Genomic DNA, 15574 nt, shown 5'->3' on the forward strand with positions numbered 1-15574 from the left:
ATCAAATAGTGCCAAACTTAAAGGAATAATTTGCAGAAGCTATTAATAAAGAAAAACTTCAGAGATTCAGTACTAGAAGAGCCAGGGATCCTCACCATAACAAAACTATGTGGCAACAGATAAGGCTGTGCTACATGACTAAAAAGTAAATTCAGGTTTTGTAAACAAATATTTTATGAAGTTTATTCCTTACCTCCTCTTTTTCATTTGATTAAATGCTAGAATATCTAAAATACTGTAGCTTTGTCTTTAAAATGCCTATTATTCTGTTGCAGTACTGAGAATCCCATTTGTTCATAAAGGTGAAAACTTCAGTTTTTGCACAACCACTGTTCAGAATAAAACTTCTAGGGGTGAAAAAAGCAGAATATATCTCAGGAAGTAACATGAATTAAAATAAAATTCATTTAAAGAGACAAACAGAGAGGGGAATCACAAAGGCACTTAAAACATTGGTTTGTCCTTCACTATGTTTGGTGAACTGAGTTGCAAAGGTTTTAATGAGAATTAATGACCAGCTGGGGTTAATGGTCCTCAGCTACACCTCAGATCATTAACTCCTCCCTGCCAGTTATTAATCCCCAGGAAATACCCTGTACCTCTCTCTTTATTGCTCAATCATAAGTAGCAAGAGATGATCAGCCAGTCAAGATCCTGGCACGATGTGAGCGTGTGAGTGATCACGTTCCTACCTCATCACACTACAGAACAAACTATTTAGACATTACAGCATTGAGGTTGCAAAAAGAGGAAGAAACACGTAAACAAGGAAAACAAACGTTTTGTCTGCTGATTGCATTTCATACCTGTTCCTATAATACACACAATGCTTGTAGCCCATATACTTAGTGGAATTATACAAATCTGTTTGCATACCCACTGCTATTAAACTCCCAGAGGCCCTTTCCTTTGCTGTTCTAGAGCACATAACACAGCTAGCATCCTTATTATATACTTCTGCTGAAAGTACCATGCAGATGTTACAGCAAACAGCTGCAGAAACATGAACACCATTTGTAAACCTGACATACCATACCCAAGTATCAGAGGTTTGTGGAATCACAGGTTCCTATGGCTGGACCCACATGGCTTCCATTGGTAAGAGCAGAGCTCAAAGGAGAGTCAGTTCACCCCTAGACTTTCACGTTCCCAGCCCAGGGAAATAGCTGGTACAGACCAGTCCCAAACCTGTATATTAGCAGAGAATAATGAAATAGCCTGTCCACAGAGTTAATGCAAGATTAAGTACACAGTATTGATGTTTAACTTTGTAACAGAGGAAGATAGCATGGGAAACTGGTTTGGCGGAAGAAACAAAGCAGCATTTGTATGACACAGTGCCTCACAAACAAAAATAATTTCATCTTTATTCAGCATTTCCACTCTGAATTCAGAATTTCTAAGAACATGACTATTGATCAGGAGATACCTAACTGCAAGCGTCTGCTGCACTCATCCACTCTGCAAGATGGCATTCAAATATACTCATAGGCAACCTGCAGATCATATATTCCAAACAGATCTTTAGTGTGTCTTAACCCTTGCAGGGCCATTTTGGATCAGTCCCCCAGAAGTAGCAAAAAGATTACTTTTCTGTTTCATCCTTTCTGATGTATTTGGACTGCCCTCGTGAAACTTCTGGGGTACAGATATTATTTAAATGAATCAATAAATGATGTTCTCATGTCTTTGTGAATGCACTTACCAATAAGAAAAGCCCTAACTTCCATCCATAGAACAATCCCATTCAATTCAATGAGTGCAAATACATGCTTGAAAACATTGTAGTCTTTAGTGGACAGTATCTCATTCTCCAAAGGCTAAAAGAGGTTGATTACTATTACTCCTATCAAGGAGAATAAAATCACATTAAGCTTCAGATCAAAATGTAGACCCTTTCAGGTCACATTTACCAGTGATCCATGGCAATATGAATTAAATCAATTATTTCTTTTATTTGTATACAAATTACAAGTTAAATGGATGTTCTGCTGCCCTACTTAAACGCATTTATCTATGAGCACACAACATTTTTTGTTCCTCTTCCCCTGACAACATCATATTTTTCTTAGTTACAGGCTGGATATATTTTGAACATGCAGTAGAATATCTCCCATTTAGAAATAAAGAAGCACTGGGTGCTGTCAAAATTAGCAGAAGAATCAAGAGAAGAGTTGTAAGAAGAGACACTATATTTGATTTCAGAACAGCTTGGTTAGGCCCTTACATCACTTCAGCTGTAACATTTTCATTAACTTCAGTAGGCTTTGGATCAAAACCTGAGTTGGAATGGAAGTTGACCATAATAACAGGAGTGTACTGACTGATGCCAACAGGCTTTGAATTGGTCCATTTTTATGAAAATTGTTTACAGTGAATAAGTAATCCACACAGTGCTATATACACTACCCCTACACTCAGAACAATTAGGCTAATTGTGGCGTATTGATTCACTGTTTTTACCGTTTGACAGCCATTAGATGTTATGGGTTTTTTAAATATATTTTTAAACTTTTAAAAATCTTCAGATTTCATGGGTCTTAGAAAAAAAACCAACTGTAGAACCTCTCTTTTTAGCATCTTTTTTACTCGACAACCAAGCAAATTCTGATAAAGCATCTTTACATCAACCACTTTCATTTTACAGGACTTTTTTTTGTTCTCGTCTAATTAATCTTATATATCAGTCATATTTAGTAATTATTGTAACTGTTAGGTACATTTCAATACACCAGATTTTAAAGATTTGTTTAATGTCACATCTATATATAGTAGATAATTGCATAGTTATTAAAGTTACTCACTTAATTCCTTTGCTTGGCTGGAGGAGAGAGTTATGGATACATATTTCAGTTCACTTCAATACTGCAAGCATACACTGCAAACAGACACAAGCGTACACTTGTAAGGACCACCTGTGAAAAGTTCTGGATGCGTAATGCCAGTTTCTGAATCCTTCTGTTCCTACAAAATAGATTTGCAGAATATGAAAAGCAGCCATCCAGATACAGTTTGCCTCATAAAATGAGAACTTTTGTACCTACCCTAAAGCATTTATATATCTACCTTAGCTTTTGCACTGTTTCCTGGAACATGCTTCCACTCAACTGATCATCTGAAGGGGCTTTTCAGAAATCAGTGACCAAAATTTCCTGGTTTATGTTATTTAATAGTGGCTCACTATTCTTAAAGGGTATATACTCACATACACATCAAAACAGCGCTGTCCAGTAACAACTATATGATATACCAATTTGTTTTCTTTTGCTTTCTTGTCATTATACTGATAATATATGTTCATATTTTATCACGCAGATATCTATCAAACGTAATAAATGATGATGACAAATCCACTGCATACAGTCTTTCAGAAACCTCTCCGTGGGATTTTTGTCACTAGCATTCATATTTCACAAGCCAGCCAACCTAGGATTTTGAGTTAGCATCTGAGAGAGAACTTCTAGAATATCAACAAGACTCCTTCTAATATATATGGAAAGAAATGGCCATAGGGACAACTCAGTCCACTGAAGATCTTTGGACAAAGCTCTGTATATCTGGGAATGGTTTCAAACTCCCAGTTTCAGATACTGTCTTATTCCACCTTCTAGCTCTGTACCAGCTCTAAATTAGACATGCACCATCTTTTCTTCACAGTCAATCTGGACTGCTACAAAAAGGAAACCCACCTTCCTCAATCAGGGAAGAACTGCTGTATGCTCCAATTCAATTCAGATAAATCAATCTTATGACACAGGCACCACGTTCTTAGAGGTCAGATAGATGTAGCCTTTCTCCTTAAAGGGACAACCTATAGATTGCAGATTTCTAAATAGGTAACTGCTTACAACTAGTTGAGATTAATCTAGTCTTACTAAGCACGTTACTAATATAGTTGTTTATTAATAGAAGAGGCTAAGACATCGTCAGCACTGACATACCAACCCTGAATTCAATATGGTCTAATGCTTTTCAATCATTCCACAGATGATAGTGACAAAACAGAACAAAAAGCAACAATAATATAAAGCAGCACTACAAACAAGGTGTATTTTCAACTACTAAACTTGCATTCATTTTTAACACTACAAGTATGGATCTATATTCAATTCTCTAGAACCCAGCTTGCATTTTGAACATAAATTTGCTTTGCCTTACTCACGGGGAGAAGAAAAAAATCTAATCAAATTCTACGGAGTGTTTTCTCTGCTATAATTTAGTGGTAAAACTGGCAGGCTGCCTAACCACGTCAAAAAGGGATACATTTGAAATGCTGTAACTATAAAATAACAAGGAAGCTTTTAGCCACATTCATGTAGTGGAGACTAGGAAAATGTTTACTTGTAATCTGGTTACCATATGAAAAGATTAATCTAACAGGAAAATACATTATAAAGTTGTGAAATTGTCTTGCTCGATGTATAAATATTTTATGTAAATAGAAGAGGATTTGGGATTCATATAACATTTATATATTTTTTAAACTAAAGGCACAGCAACTGCCGCAAAGCATTCTTCAATAATGCTCTCAGTCTGCTATCTACACTAACGCCTTATTTGTTTATATTAGCTTTTCCCTTAATGAAGATGGCGCCGGTGGTTCTGTCTGGATAAGCTGCTGACAGGACACCATCAGCTTCAATGGAAGGCATTATTGAGAGAGAACAGGCATTTTTTCAGCTCAGTGGCTCTGACTGCTGGCTATGGAGAAAGAAAAATTGGTGCCAATGGCTGGAATAAGGAACGATGTCTTTCTTCAGGGAGAAAGTGGGAGAAGTTTGAGAAAACTGGGGTGGCTTACATAGGAATGTTTGAGACTCTGAGCACCTTTCTCACAGTTACTTATTTTATTTCACTGCCACTTTCTTCATGAAGTGTGTCAGTGGAACACAAAGTCCTTGAAGGCAGAGAGCCCAATTCTAAATTGCATGCCAGGGAAGAGGGTAAAGGGACCTAGACACAAATAAAAAGTCAGATGTCATTTTCAGTTCTAACCCAATGTAAGCAGAGCTTGATTTTTGTTATTGTTATCTGAGACATTGATCCCATTTGAGAAATGAAATAGAACAATCTTGTAATGACTAATTGTCAACTAAGAATACCAAGACTTTCTTGAGATGTAGACAACTGCTACCACAAATATTGCTCTGCAGTATGAGGATAGGACTACCTTCATGGAAGAACCAACGCTTTCTACCAAATTTCAAAGTATTTTCAAGAGTAGCAGACAGTAAATATCTGAGACAAGACTCAAGGCAAAGACTGGTAAATTTACTGCGTTAGTTGCTCAAATTCATAAGCCCATAGGGAATAAAAATGTATTCATTACAGAACTTATAAAACAACACAGCTTCCTTGAATGACAGATAGCATTCAAACTCAGCTTAAGGACAAAATGGCCTATATCTGGGTATTAGGGACTGCATTGCAAAAGAAGGCAATGACAGTGCCTTCTAATAGGCTACAAGCACCATGGAGTCAATGGAAGGGAGGGAAAGAAAGGAAACTGGCTCACCCCTGCTGGTGACTGGTGAGAGCTTAAGAGGATTGCCATCACAGTGCAGAGAAACACTACTGCTGTGACTGCTAACCCTTACATGAGGCTGAGGAGGGGTGGATTCAGGCTCCACCCCTTCTGATACTCAGGTGCATTGCTTGCACCTGAGCTCCCTGGATTAGCCACACCTTCTCACCTGGTGCTCAACCATTTGTTCAGGCCATGACCTGGCATTTCTCTGCGAGTACCATGATGAGTTGCTGCATTTTTAATTATAATAAAAAGGCTTCCAATCAAAGGTGTGACACCAAAATCAAAATACATCTTCCTGGATGGTAGCATAGCCAGGTTTACATAGTGCAATATTATGGATCATTCTGCATCTGTAATTGCAAGCATCTGTAGATTTTTAGGGCGAGGAGAAAGTTTGGTGAAGTGTAAAGCTATCACATACAGGGAACTGGATGATGCTAGCAAACCTAAACATGACCGAAGTTTGGACCTCTACCCAAATGCACAATCAGAAGAATTCTGTATCAAGGTCTCAAATACATATATTTTTATTATTACATTATTTTTAAGCCAATGCTGAACTCCCATGGATACCTCTGAAAATCAGGCAATAACCTGCCACATACAACTCTATTCATCTGCCTTATGCAATAAGAAATGCAAGGTTATCAGCTGGGATACAGAAAGTCACCCTGAGAAGAAGAAATGTATCCAGCAAATGGCATCAAATAGAAAACTTAAAAATCCCTTAAAGATTCCTACAGAAATTTTACTAAAATACATGGTGTATACGAAATATGTGCTCATGGCATGGAGCATCGCCCTTGAAGCAGCAAGATATCAGTATCAGCACTTTCACGTGTTATACATTATCTGAAGCAAGAGGGAGGGAAACTAGCACCTAAACAAATAACCCAGTTCCCATATATAGATCAAGATCAGTCAAACCAAAGATTGTTTCATTATTAATCATAAAGTAGAAGAGTCTAAAATGAAGTAGATTTCTTTCTTTTAAATGCCAAATGCATTGAAGCAGCAGTCATTTATTTTTATGTCATTATTTCTTTTGATACTATGCAAAATACCTCCATTTTAAATGCTGGTTTTCTAAAAACATAACCATTAGGATAGTTGTTACATATTTAATTTCATGCTCCACTCAGCATAAAGCAGTTGAGAGACTGCCAGCCAGAGCAAATTAAGTAACCGGTTAGATAATTTCCTGCTTAATTGAAAGCAGGTAGTTTTTAAAAGTAATAATTGATTTTGTTTCTAATGAGCGTGTAGCTATTTCTTCCTTTTTTTGCTCCTGTTATTAAACAAGATTGCACTGAACTGTTGTACACAGTAATGACAGACACAGGAGGAGGAGAACTGGAAAATACTCTTCATTTAATATTTTAGGTTCCAGTTGCAATATCAGAATAGGGAAATGGCATCCTAATATCAGTCCTCCACTTCAAGATCACATACAGATCAGAACTTCTTACCTTCATGCTCTTCAGAGACAAGAAATGAGCCAGGAACTTCCGCTTAGTCCAAAGTAAAGAAACATCCATCATCATAGCAAGCAGTTGATCTCAGCAAAAAAAGTGGTCTGGAGTCACTGCTGTCTTTTTGCTTTTAGTAATAGTCACTCCAAAATGAAGTAGCTGGGATGTCTAAGGGCAACAGATAAAGAAATATTTGGCTGATAATTTTGCATCATTGGGTAGAAGAGGACTTATTTCTCCATGACTGTCAAAACAGCACTTGTCACAAGCAGTTAGTGCTTGAAAATTATATTTAAAAATAAAAGAATAATTGTTCTATTAAAATGCTTAAACAACAACAACAAAAAAAAACAGTTTCTGATCTAAAGAAAAAATTAAGATGATTGTGTCCATCTTTTTTTTTTCCACTTCTTTGAAAATTAACAAAAGGCAAAGCACATTCTACATGTGTAGAAAATATTCTTGCAAGCTTTGTATTACAATCCAATGTTTTGACAAGTTGATACAAGAAATAGTCAAACTCCAGGCTGACTCATTTTTTAGTCTATCTTCATAACTGCTGAGCACCTAGGACTACTTCCCTTTACCATGTGCATTTTTATAAGCAACAATTCCAAAACGGGAGAGATGCAAACACAATCCAGAGACTAAAATCTGTAAAACATCTGTATAAAAACCAGAAGCTATAGCACCACACCACTCACACACACACAATCAATTTATAACTACTACAACATGCCGAGATAATTCTCCCAATGAAAAATCATTGCCGAGTTCAGGCTATTAGGTATCTTCCATATCGCTGTTATTGATGAATGCCCTGAGACAATTAAGATCTGCACCAGGTAGAGCAAGCAAGAGTTCTGCAGCCTGTCAGAAGCTTAATTCATGCATTACTGAAGTATTACATACAGTTTTAAGTACTTAGATCTCGTATTTAGTATACAAATCCTTCTTCCGAATTCGCAGTCTTACAAGCAAGGATTTAAAGAAAAAACCTTTATCCACACGGAACAGAATAAAGAGGTTTGCAAGGGAATCATAAAAATTGGGGATATATCTTCTTGAGCTTGTTCTAAGGATGTACAGTCACTGACATTTACTGGTATTCTAGATGATGAGGGCTTTTTTTTTTTGGTTTACGCTCACAGACAAACCTCTCAACGAGTTAATAACTTAAACAACAACACTGTGTGTTTGTGTTGTTTTCCCCAAAATCCTTGTTGCTAACCATAACAAATTCTCCTTTTATTTTGTTTAAAAATCATCAGTACAGTCCTTAGAGTTAACCCATTCATATATAATATGGTACATGACACCAATATTCTTGATTAATAATCTTCCATTTCTCACATGTGACCACGTCTGTCCAAATACAGGTAAACATATTTGTAGGCATCTATGTATGTATCTCAGTTTATAATACTGTGGTCTGGAATGTCTGGGGAAAGCTGTTAGCAAGTTCAGAATAGGTATTTTATTCAAAGATGAAAGTACACATGAAGAAGCCATTCAGTCTGTTCCATGCAAACACCATGTCATCAGGTACTGCTTCTGTACTATAAACATTATGGAGGCAAAACAGCTCAAACTCCAAGAGCTTTTCAGATTTGGATTAGGAGTGCTTCTCATATCTCACCACTTGTGAAGCTAGATGGTGTGGTTACCACCAGCTAAAAGTTTTAGTCCTCAGAGTAAATGAAATGCAACTCAACGCACGCTCGACAAATCCTGACGTTAAGTAGCATATCTCATGCAATGAAGTCACACATTTCATGTTTACTGTTAGTGTTGCTTTCAGTTCAGCAACTGGATTAGAGCTGATTTATAATATTCTCTTCCAGTATTTATAACGTTTCTCAGTCCTTCTTCTGTCTCCTTAGAGGTCAAAGTAAAGATCGTTAATACTGCAAATTGTCAGGCTGCTCATCACAAAGCTTAGGCCAGGGTCACTTACAAATCAAATTTGTACAAACAGAAGTTGTGGGAAAGGAAGAGAGCAAAGAGGAAAAAGTAGAAAAATATGACGTAGATATGTTAAATCTGGAAGTGGGAGAGGGGGAATGTTTTTCTTTGTGATATTCAAATGAATATTTATGAATGGTCACTCCAGTAAATAGCTGTGTTGCTTGAGGACACTGGAGAAGCTTCTGGCAGACACTTGCATAAGATTTTTTAAAAAAATTAATGGCATTCACTTTTTGCTTTTCAGAAATCCAAATTCTAGATGTTATTTAAGAATTTACTATGTGCACACATGTACAGTTTAAGTACACATGTCTAACTCATATAAATACACTATGTTTAAATTCTGAAGACTAAAAGAACACAAGTAAAGTCTAATGCAGGCTTTATTTCTGATACCTTCTTCCAATTAAGACAGTGGATGTACAGTTATTAGGACAGATTTGATAGCACTACACTGATCAGTGACCACAGACCATGATAACTGCATAATCTATTTTTCAAACAACTCCCAGGAAACCCAGCTTCTAGATCCTTGTTGAACTTGCACCAAGAACTCACAGCCAATTAATCTGTAAATATCATCAAATGAGTAAATCTAACTTCTGAATTACTTTCTCCAAGTACTTAAGTGAAGTTATGTCCCCAAAAGCTTTAGAAAGAAAAGAAGTTGTTAAATATCACAAATTTACAATATAGATTAAATCTAATAAATTATACTTACACAGAATGAGAACTGCCATTCAAACCAGTTACAATTATAAGAAAAGGACAGCTGATCATGCATAAGCAAACACTGTAAGATGTGCTCTTTGGAACAGAGAGTATGTGTAACCAAACAGGTGAAAAGTTTTTTGGGGGGGAGGAAATTAGTGAGCAGGAGTATGAACTGGTATCTTTCAGAAGGACATCTATGCTTGTGTAGACACATGCTAATTCTATTTTCTTTGCAGTTTCAGACTGCAGTTTATTTGTTACTAAGAAGGCTGAGCAATAATAGAGTTTATAAACAGGAGCATAGCTCTAGGCTTGTCCTATTCAAATGACCTTAACAGAATTTTACCATCAACTGAAGGAAGAACACTGACATGTTCCTAGGAGATACAAAGTCATAGCAGCAAAGAACCACCTCTCCTTTACCAAACGAGCATTTGAAGAGGGCAGTCTAGCCAGATGGAAAGTGTTTAATAGGCCGTGCTTAATTACAGATTCTAGGAAGGAGAAGAATCTTCTGCATTTACTCTAGCCTTGAGAACCAACAAGCTTGGAGAAGTCTTCATGAAAGCCAGAGCCTTCATGAAAGCCAGATTATGTTGAGATGCCTCCTGAAGCACACCATGCTTAGCTGCAGTCTTATCTTTTTCCAGTATTTTATGGCTCTGACCAAATACCCTCTGTGCTGTCCAGACTTACCTGTGTATCAGGCTCTGAAATCAATCACAACTGCCATATCTGAAAAGACAGAGAAAGACAGCACTGATGATTTTCTACAGAAACTGTGAACAAAACAAACTACTTTAAAATGTTAAATATAGTTTTTAGCCAAGTAGATGAAAAAATAAAATCAGCTTAAATTCAGACTGTTAGAAATTTTCTGAAGATCAAGAGCATGTGAGCTTCAGTCCTGTAAGATGACTTGTATCCAAGGTCATGTTTAAGGATAAATCAATTTAAAATCAAGCACTATGGGTAGACCTACTTTCTCAATGGTTATTAATCTCAAACCATCTGCCCTAACCTCCTTTATGAACATGCTCCCCACAGGAAAGGAGAAAAAGCTGAGCAGCAAAGTGGACTTAGAAAAGACAAGCTCCAGCACAGTATTTATCATAGGTTAACATACCTAACTCATAGTTTTCACTTTACTGTTTTAATTCTGGACTGGAAACGATGATTTACAGTGCAACACAGCTTAATTTAACTACAAGAAAATTCTGAATATGTGCTACCAGATCTCTCAGGAATTAAAGAAAATTGTGTGCCTTTTCTCCTCTAAAGGGAGAACAAAAGTTTTCATAAAAACAAATAAACCTCTACAGAGTAAAATACAGTGTGATAGCTCTATTCTGAAAAATTTACCTACTTTCTTCTTTCCCTCAAACAGCAATGCTGTTAATGGTCTCGGCATTGTAAGGGCTGAATATGCTCCTTTCATTCTGTGTTCAAAATGAGTGCTCTGGTACGGGAAAACTAATCATGTCGCTGTTCATGCTGTCCATTTTCTATGGGCAATTAAAATCTTCTAGAACTTCTTTGACAAAACACAATTTATGCCAGTGCAAAGAGATACAAACAAGATGACATATCACTGTTCTCTGAGCAGGATTATCGGTGAGTTCTTGACCCAGTACCTGGAACAAATACACCTCCCACCTTCCCACAGAGGACAAAGATGCAGGGAAACATACAGCTCCTGATGGTTCAGGCAGGAGCTCCTCCCTGTAAATCCATACACTGCAACTACAACAAAAGTAGATGCACCACAGTCCTCCTTCAACAACTTCTGCCCTTTGATCTCCACGTCCACTTAGGCTTCGGAAGCACTGTATCTGATTTAAATCTGATCAGGTTTAAAATAACATTTCAGAATTTCTGGTAGAATCACACCTCAGGTGATTCCTTTCACAAAGAAAAGCCATAAGGCACCTAAGAAATACGGTGTAGAGCAGTAAGTCTCCTGCACATTATGGCGATCCTTGTTATAAGTAAATCCTGGTGGGAATAACAAACCTAAATTACACTGGAGAGTTAAGACACACTCTTACCTCATGCCCTGCAGATCCTCCAGGATTCAAAGCCACATAATTCTAGATGTAACCTCTGCAGATGCCAACTGTCTAGCATATCAGACTCCATTACTGAACACTGAAACACTGCAAATTGATGAATTTAACTCAAAGACAAAAAAAAAAAACCTCATTGCAGGACAAAGAGCTTCTTTAACCAGGGTATAAAAGCCACCCTTGCTCTTCCACAAGAAAAACACAGAGCCCTGGCAGCATAAGCAAACAAACCTTCCAGCACAAGCACACAGCAGATGCCATGAGGCTGCCAGAAGTATATTTACCACAGCTAAGAGCCTGAACGATCGAAAACATGAACCTCCCATTTGACAATATGAACAAGACAAATAGCAGTAATTAAGAAAACATGTTACAATCAATGCAAATGCCTTTTTTTTTTTTTTTTTTCTTTTTTTTTGCTTTATTAATTATGAAAATATAAAGGGCTACTGTCAGGACAAATTTGGCCAGCCACTTTCTTCTTCTCTTGCCTTAAATCATTGAAAACTTTTTTTTTCCTAATTCACATAGAAATAGCTTTAGATAAATAAAACACTTGCCATCTACCTACTATTAACACTGCTATGGTAGACAGAGTTTCAAGCTTTTTTGCTGCTCACTCCAACAAGAAGTACATTATTAAATAGTGGGATTTCTCCATAAATCAGTTTGTTATAACTACATACTTAGAAACCATTTTTTACATTCTACATATATATGTGGATACGTGCATACACCACACACAAAGAAATTTCATACAATTATCACAGTTCATGAAGTTGGTATGAACCCTTTCATGACCAAAGCTGTCTATTGGGCAGCTCTGAGAACACAACGACATAATGAAAACGTGCTATTTGCAGCTTCATATCTCAAAATAGGGCCCAGGAAACAATACTCAGTCCTGAGCCTTCTTTGATCTCCTTACACCCAATCAACAGTAGTGAGATATCTTAAATTCTTCCTATTTCCCAGATCCTCTTCGGCAATTTTTTCTCTCCGTCTCTAAGATCACTTTGCAAAACAGCATTTGCTGGTTGACTCTGCAGAGCACAGAACTCTTATATTTGGCTCATTGCACTACACATAAAAGATCCAAATTAGCAGGGCTGCTCCAGAAGTAATGCCTCCTATTTTATTATGTTGGCCTATTACATCAGAAGCAGATGCTGGTGGTATGGCAGCAGAAGTCGATCTCTTCCACCAATATTGCATTATATTTTGTTGCCACGCAACAGCTGGCAGCAGAGAGGCATCCTGACAAAAAAACGACATTTGACCCAAAAGAGTAGATGAAGTAAAGGTGTGCCATTGAATTCCTCCATGCAGAAAACATTTCAACCACTGATATTCATCTATTCTTGCAGTGTGTTTCAGTAGAGTTAGCAGCAGGTCACCTCCACTTGTAAAGATTTTTTTATGAGCATGGCACACAGTCTTGTTCATCACTAGCAAAAATGCATAGTGATGGTGGCGACTTTATTGAAAAACAGCATTTTGTAGCTGAGAATTTGCTCTATCAAATCATGTTATCGTGCTCTTTGTATCTATCTTAGTTTCCAAGTAAATAAATACAAGGCATTACTTTCAGAGTGACCAATGTAGTAACTGTGTATCATACAAGCAAATTTCTTTTGCATCCTGAAAATTCTGAAGCAAATGTATTTTGAGTAAACCATGGTAAGATAATCTAAAGTGGCACTGTTGTGCTTCCCATGAGAAAGGTAGATCCTGTACTATCCTACATGTGGCATGGCTTTCAGGATGAGACTGAAAAAACTCCCAGTATACACTTGGAAGGGACTAATAAAGTCTACTTGGTCTGTCGGCAAAACTGCCACTTGGAAATATGGCCAAATCCATAACAAACACACTCTACAGAATTACATTTTCACTGTGAATACTTCACGGGAACTTTCCTCCCCACACTATAGCATAGGCTACCTGAAAGTTACATCCTATCTCACACAAAAGGATAACAACTTTTGACTTATTGTCACCCAGCATTCATAGAACCATAGGATGGCCTGGGTTGAAAAGGACCACAGTGATCATCTCCCCCTGCTATGTTGCCAGGATCGCCAACCAGCAGACCAGGCTGCTCAAAGCCACATCCAGCCTGGACTTGAATGCCTCCAGGGATGGGGCATCCACAACCTCCTTGGGCAACCTGTTCCAGTGCATCACCACCCCCTGTGAAAATTCCTTAGCATCTCAGTAAAAAAGAAGACAAAGTAGTTCAGAATAAGGCAGCGTGTTTGAAGTTATTCCATTTATCAGAAGCGTGAGCCACAAAGGCCCAGTAATATAAGCAAATTTTGAAGATGAAAAGAAATCTCTAACTTAGACAGATGTTACTGATGGATCCAGGTATGTATTTTGCACTGCTGACCAATAAAACTTATCAAAAACTGTAAACAGTCGCTTACAACATTTTAATGCTTTTAAAACAACTATTTAGTTAATTTTAGAATAGCAGATTTTTTCCTTCTTGGAAAAAGCACACTCTGTAGGCAACTAAAGACTATGATTTCCATATTATTTTTATCAAGTTGCCGCTGCCATCATAATACATGGCAAGGCCTGATTTGGAAAGCAGGAATTGTTTGTGTTTCAGACGGATAAGAAAAGCATATAAAGCTCTGAACATGTCTAATAGGCATGTTGGCCCACACTACTTCACCATAAGAAGCCCTCCAAGTTCAAAACTGACTGCCAAGGCTGCATACATGACATTTGCTATTTCAGTTCCTACGGGAGGGTCCAGATAAGATCCTTATGGGTGAGGAATAATGCTAGACCATCTCTAGCCAAATATTTCAGAGACTGCTTTAGGCTTTACTTTTTGGAAGTACTGACAGTGGCCCTGATCCAACAAAGCTCTACAGAACATAATTTAAGTGCTTTGCTAGATCAGAATTGTAACATACAATGAAGGAACACAAATATCTGACTGTTACAAATACTGGAAAATGCACAAGCCCAGTTAAAGTTTAATATTGTACCCATTTTTCAACAATACTAAATTCCACATTCCTGTGAATCTGCTCCCTTATCCGAAAGAAAGATAAATGGCAGTGTCGAGGCGTGGGTCTGGTCTTAAACACCATTCCCCGTGCTACCAATCTCTCTATAAACTTCTCTCCTAGTGATTTTTTGCCCAATCAACACATTTTAGATTATGCATCCAAGTACAGCAGTAGATAAAGTCAACATTCAGCTGTACCACAGCTGATGAGCAGCAAATCAAGAATGTTGAAGGGCCAGAGGCACCAGGCAAGTTCCATGCAGAGCCAATTTGGGTCTGATTGAGTTCATCAGCTCAGGCTGCATCGCAGGGCCCTGCAGATTCACATCCGTACAAGTACTTTCACACGGTATGGAATATGAATGCGTCTTGCAAAGCTTGCCCAGTTATCCCTATGCTGTGCTAATCAGCAAAGTTTGGATTCATCTGAGTGGCTCTGAAGTCATACTGATGTTACTAACCCCAGGCTGAACTCAGTCTGAGACCCTGGTTGGGCACAGCACAAACCCAGCCTGGACCCAGGACCACCTGAGCTTATCTCCCGGTAGAGCAGAGCACAGAGGCACAAACGATGCCGCAGAATCCAGGCTAAACCCATACCTCCAGCTGAGCATCAGCCACGCAGAATCAGGGTTGCACTTTTGCGAGGACACCCGCTGTGCTGGGCTGCTTAGCTCTCCTGATAAGAGCAACACAGATCAGGCACACCCAGGCACACGTCTGGTTCAGCAAGGCTGAGCACTACAGCCCTATAGGGCAAGGCAGCAGCTGGACTGCATCCAGGCTCACTCAGCGC

This window comes from Lagopus muta, chromosome 3 (assembly GCF_023343835.1).
Source record: "Lagopus muta isolate bLagMut1 chromosome 3, bLagMut1 primary, whole genome shotgun sequence".
Classification (NCBI taxonomy): Eukaryota; Metazoa; Chordata; class Aves; order Galliformes; family Phasianidae; genus Lagopus; species Lagopus muta.